Here is a 6,693-nt window from a genome sequence, read left to right as displayed (position 1 = left end):
GTCATTTAGGTGCAAAAGCCTGAGTATTTTTAAAAATCTTTTAAGAGGAAATATTTCTGCTATTCTGTTATTGTAAAAATTAGGATTACGTGACCAATATTTGCGCAGGGTTGGTAATGTATTAATTCCATTATAATTAAAACACCAATAAATGCCTTAATCTCCTCCACTGTTAAATCTAATTGGTTCCCATTTTGTTCGGCCTATAAATTTGATGTTGAACAAAAAAGTTCATAAACTCAGGTGTTAAAAGTTTTTCAAAAAATGTAATTGGCTCCTCGGACTCAACCTCAATCTGTCTTCCTACATCTGCAGTAAAATTAAATTCATTTGAACCTATTAGGGGGGGACGGCAGTCTTAGTCCAAGAATAAAATGGTTCAGTAGTATTTTCTACCTCTTCAACCCCTTCTTCACTTTCATGGGAAACTTGTGGGAAACCCATGGGAAGCTGTGAAGGAGGCATGAAATTAGGATCGTCCACTGAACCATCAGATTCCAAGTCACCTTCTATATTATCCTCTAATAAATTCAAGTTAATCTTTCGTTTTCGAGGTAACTGTGGTGTAGAAGTACCTGAGGATGTAGGTGTACGTAAAGATGATCTATTATTAGTTGTATCACATACTTCGTCTAAATTATCATCAGCATCGGAATCTCCATTAACATCTGAGTTCTTGGCTTGCTCATCATTAATTCCCTTCAATTCTTCTAACAGTTCCGCTGGCGTTAAAGGATTTTCCAAAACCACGTTGAAAATCTTCGCTTTTCTTCCCTAATTTTTAACAATCCTGGAAAATTAATACAAATATAAAAATAGTATATTACTTTATGAGACGGAGAAGCATGACTTTTCTTGACGCGCCCGATATTACGCGCCGAACGAAGTGAGGCGCGTAATAGAGGGCAAGTCAATAAAAGTTGCTTCTTTGCCGAATAAAGTATACTATTTTTTCTTCAAACGTAGCAATTTTTAACCATAAATAGTACAATTCATACGCTATTTTTACTCGAAATTAATTGTGACAACTATCAAAGTCGTCTAGATGATAGAAATTAAAATAATTAAGTCGTCGGTGGGATTTGCGTCTCCCTGGTTACAGTTGTTTGCAATTATTAAAGACAGCTTATTGTTGTTGCAACCGCAAGCGCAAATTTAGTGCAAAATGGAAAACCTAAACGAAATTGAGTCCGCGGCTAATGATGCAGTAGCACGTTGGAATGATTGCTGAAAGTTGTTCTCGACCATCAGTATCATCAAAAATTACCAATGCGTATCAAGAGTCGGGAACATTTTTGCACGGTTTCAATTTTGAAAATGCCTCATTAACTAATTGTACTCTTAATATTACTATAAATAAAAATGATGTTTAATTGTTGTTAATAACATTTGTATTGTTGCTTTGTGACATGTTTCATATTGTTGCCATGACAACATTTTTCCCTCCGCCGTAAAGAAATGGGAAAAAAAACTGCTGCCGGCGGAGACATCAAACTTTGACAGGATCAAGTTAGATAAGTAATGTCATCATTATTTGACGTTTGAAGAAAAAATTATTTATAATATTTTACCTATACTTATTTTTGTGAACCCTCTTTTAACCGCCTTAGGCCGACACTGAAAACTAATTGGTGTTGAAGATTTGTCATTTTATAGAAAAAGGTAACAGACAGTATAAATACTTAAATTTGATTGGCAATTTGACAAAATAAACGATCAAGAAGATACATATTTCTTTAAAATTTTAAATCTAAAAATCTAAAAAAATTAAAAAAATAAAAAAAAAGTTCAAAGGCAAAAAACAAATCTAAGGGATATAGAGATTAACGCTGTGTACTTAGAAATTGCAAACTGTTTTTAAATTTTTTGAAAAGAAAAATTATATTTTGTATATTTTTTTCCTAAAAGAAAATTTCATTTGAATACCTCGCTTTTTTTTATATTAAAATTTTTTGAAATATGCTTTTAAGAATTGTACAGTTTAAACATATTTTAAATGAACTTACCTGTGTTTAGGGAAAAACTTTAGCTAAATTTAGAAAAAACAGCCAGAAATAAACAACAAACTCAAAAAAGTGCAAAAAACGGTTGTCTAAATGTTCACTGGTACACCAGTAATACCACTCAGAAGCACGTGGCAAGTTTTACCTCCAACTATGAAACTTCTAAGCCAACTAACGAAATTCACCGGTAGACACAAACACCGCCCCCACACTAATTTAAATATCAGCAACATTTAGGTTCACTGATCCATCTGGCAACGCTTGGTACTACAGGCATACCAGTGAGCGTTAAAGTGATAATGAGTCACATACTTTGAAACATTTTTGAAAATATTACCCAGCAGAATTGTTAAAACTTTTGATATGAAATTAGTGACACACAATTTGGCTTTAGAAATAGTATGGGCACAAGAGCTGCTTTGTTCAGTTTGAATGTGCTGGCCCAGAGATGCATGGATATGAATCAGAACATGTACTTATGTTTTGTAGATTTTGAAAAGGCATTTGATAAGGTTAAACATAAAAAGCTTGTAGAAATATTAACAAGCAAAAATATTGACAGTCGTGATATAAAAATTATATCTAATCTATATTGGAATCGAACTGCCAAGGTAAGAGTTGACAACCAGAACACCCGAGATATCAAAATACAGTGAGGAGTCCGCCAGAGTTGCGTGCTGTCACCACTTTTCTTCAATGTCTACAGTGAAGCTGTATTTAAAGAAGCGCTCTCAGATTCAATAGAAGGTATATCTATCAATGGAAAAGTTTTGAATAACTTGCGTTTTGTAGACGATACAGTAACGATGACGGATAAAACAATGATTTATAGAACGTAATGCAACGACTTAATGAATGCTGCGATGAATACTGACTAAGGATAAATTTGAAAAAAACTAAATGCATGATCATGACTAAATCAGCAAATGCAAACATCCAATTGATTATTGAGGATTATTTATGGAAAACAACTCAATCAGACATAGAAGCAAAGATAATGACGATTGGGTACTGATTATAAAAATTGTATAATATAATCTCAAAACAAAGTTTTTGTAAATATCCGGAAAAAAATTAAACAATCATACTAGTTTTAATATATACTATACATATTGTTTCTAATCAGGTTTGACGAAATTGATTCCGCGTATGGAATCTCTGGCTGACGATGACCTACCAGTGACTACCGGAGACCCTGACGAAACATGGAAACACATAAAGAAGTAGATACCTAGAGCCATCAACAGGACAAACCCCAAAGATAAAATAGATAGGAAAAGACAGTGAATGATTGATGTTAAATAATTAAAAATGGCCAAACACACAAAAAAGAAAGAAGTAACACTAACTTTTAGAACAAATAACAACTTAGGCAAATATATTAACAACAAGAGCCAAAAGAAAAACCACTTACACAATTTTGTATACAAACGTAAATGTGGCGACTGTCCAAAAACTTACATCGGTCAAACCAGTAGAAGTTTTAACAAACGTTAAACATAAAAGGGCTTAAAATAATAGAAAAACAGATTCTACGTACGCACTTCACCTTCTAGACCATAATCATTTTTTTAATGACGAATTTCAAATTCTTCACATCATCATTCGTTAATCTTAAGAAGTTTCTTTGTTGTCGGTATAAGGTTAGGACTGAGCCTAAGAATGCTTCGATGTTACGTATTCACTACTCTCCTTTATGGCTTGGAAGCATTGACATTAAAACAAGTGCATCTAAATAAATAGGCCGCCTTTGAATTTTGGTGTTACAGAAGAATCCTACGAATATAATGGACTCAAAGAATGTCAAACGCAGAAGTTACTAGAAGAATAGGAAATAAAGGTGAAATAATATTGACTATGAAAAGAAGAAAACTTGAGTACTTGGGCCATGTTATGAGAGAGCAAAGATACTCATTATTGGTGCTTCGCAATTGCAGCTTTGCCTAAAAAAGGCAAAATTCTAGGCAAGAAAAATGTGTTAGGACGAAGAATATCGTGGCTTAAGAACTTTAGGAATGGTTTGACTGCCGTATTGCAGAACTATTTAGAGCGTCAGTCAACATGGTCTGAATAGCCACCACGATTTCCAACCTTTGGTAGAAGTTGGAACTTTAAGAAGAAGATAGGTACTTTACTCTTGAGCGAAATTCCCATTTTTTGACTTACCTCGAATAAGATTAGGCTAATAAGTTAAAACAATATTGAATTCTAATGTAAAAGAAAACGACAACATAATATATCTTACCTCATTCTTTATTTATAAAATATTAAACTTTACATATGCTTGTTATAATTAAATAAAAAACAGTAGTGAAAAATAACTATTCTAGAAGCTGATCTGGTTTGAGAACGTCAAAACTCATTTTTTCTCTTTCGGAAACTAATAATCTACTTTTGTCCTTCGAAGGAGATTCCAGTTTTATAATAATTCTGTAAGAAATAAATGTAAAATTAATAAGGTTTCATAAAACTAACTTTTCGTCTGCAACGGCGCGGCGGCAGACTTTATTATCAATGATCACTAATTAGGCACATACAGGTGATTACGCACCATTACATAGCACCCGCCGCAATCGCCTACAATCCCTGATACAAAGTTATGTATATTTGAGTGTCTAAATACTTTAGTCCATTTTCGGGTCATGGACTTGGAAAATATTTATCTTCGGTGTCTTGCCTTGAAAAAGGCAAGATATTTCTTACATGACAATTTCTTCGTCGAAATAAAAACACCAAGTTAAGTTGAAACAATTCTCAGCCACAGAGTATGGAAAATAAATGCAGGAAGCAAAGCCCCGAGAGCACTAAGCTCTCGGAGAGCCCTTGAGGGACTGACCTGGCTGACCTGAAAATCTCGCCGATATTTATATGCGCTGTTTCGAGCGATAATTAGAGATTTCCAGGTCAAGAGCCAATGGGAAAATTCGAGGCGGGGCGATGCGCATCGAAATGCGTACTAGTCCACAGACTATGGCATTCGATGACACCGCATCGACCAGTAGGGTCAGTTTAATTCAAGCACCAGCAAGAAGCGTTACTACCTGACTTGACAATGGCAAGTGCGACCTTGCCAAAAATGTCGCCACAATAATGGTTTTTATCAAAACCAAAATTCTTCAACGCAGAGTCAAACTCGGAAAACCACAGAAAGCATATAGCCCAGTCTGGTTATGCAAAAATCATCGATCTCACGGCAAAATTTTTCGGCAGATATCTGAAGCTTTTAAGACAGGTGAGGGTTACTAGATGACGAATAGATGAAAAAGTACTCGTATTTTTACCTTGCATTTTTTTAAACAATAATTTATGGTTACAATTTAATTTCCATCCACAATTTAATTCTTTGTCTATAAGTTTTTACGCTTGTATTTACATAAACAATATTTATATCATTTTTTTATATCAAGAATATTTTTATTTTCCCGTTTTTTAAATTAAAATTGACAAATAATTTACGGAGATATTTGTAAACAAGCAGTTTTTTGCACTAATTTATAAATTTTATTAATTTTTTTATTAACAAAATAAAATGTTATTAATACATTTGAACATCGAGGAATTACCGTCGTAAATTTTCCCCTGATCGGTCAAATAGTTTAAGTTAAGTTACTTAATATATTTGTCCCTGAGGATAAATAAATTCAATGTTGCAAGACAGGGAGAACATGGGTATATATATATATATATATATATATATATATATATATATATATTATATATATATATATATATATATATATATATATATATATATATATATATATATATATAGAAATTAAAGGAATAATATAAGCTATGGGGATTCAAGAGAAACTATGTGTAAGACCGAATACTTATGTATTGGATCCGAGGTTACACATTTGAATTTAAGTTTAGAAGAAGGGACCTGGGAATAGTTTTTAAGACTTTTAAGTATTTAGTACGAAGAAGACAAGCCACAAAAATATTCCATGAAATGATATGGAATAATACCAAATAAAAGGATCTTTCCGAGCATACTGCTGAATATTATCCTATATGGAGCGGAAGTATTGCCATTGACAACAACAATACGAAATAAAATAAGAACAGTTGTATTGGACTTTATGAGAAGATATCTACAAATCACCAGAGAAAATAGAATAAGAACAGAGGAAATATGAAACAGAATGGAAGTAGAATACGCAATTACAACAAAGTTGGAAAACAAAGCAGTGCAGTGCTATGAAGAAGACCGAGAGTAAGACCTGTTATAAGATAGAAAACGTACATAGGAAATGCCATGATAGATACAGACCTGAGAACGTGTCTAAAACAATAGAGTACTGTGGAGGACGAAAACGGCGAACTTACAATAGGAAGAAGCCGAAGAAAAAGAGGAAGAAGGAAAAATTTTGATCGAGTACCTAGTAAACTTCTTCAATGTCAGTTGGTATCTCCTTATATCTCGAATATCCACCATATATCCAAAGCAAGATTTATCAACGGCATATGTCTCTGTGGTAACTCTACTTTTCATTTAAAGTTTCTCATTCCGTGATCGTGATATTAGTAGTTTATTAACATATAAAGTGATCATCGTCATATTAGTAGTTCAATAACAAATTTAAATTGTTTCATACTTACAGAAGTAAAATAACGCTTAATGTATGCTATTCCAGCAGACATAAAATTAAAAGCACCAGGATATGTTGAGATTGTTGCATTGTAA

The 6,693-nt window shown here is 33.0% G+C and overlaps 1 long non-coding RNA gene across 1 annotated transcript; it reads right to left on the bottom strand.

The window, feature by feature from the left end:
• Positions 1–4,238: 4,238 nt before the first annotated feature.
• On the bottom strand, positions 4,239–6,693 carry LOC140436109 (uncharacterized). The gene is made up of 2 exons (XR_011950251.1): positions 6,609–6,693; positions 4,239–4,433 (listed from the first exon to the last, which is right to left on the bottom strand). It is a non-coding gene; the product is annotated as an uncharacterized lncRNA (long non-coding RNA).

Source organism: Diabrotica undecimpunctata, chromosome 3 (assembly GCF_040954645.1).
Source record: "Diabrotica undecimpunctata isolate CICGRU chromosome 3, icDiaUnde3, whole genome shotgun sequence".
Classification (NCBI taxonomy): Eukaryota; Metazoa; Arthropoda; class Insecta; order Coleoptera; family Chrysomelidae; genus Diabrotica; species Diabrotica undecimpunctata.
The sequence above is the reverse complement of the archived record's forward strand: the minus strand, read 5'-3'. Positions and strand labels throughout refer to the sequence as shown.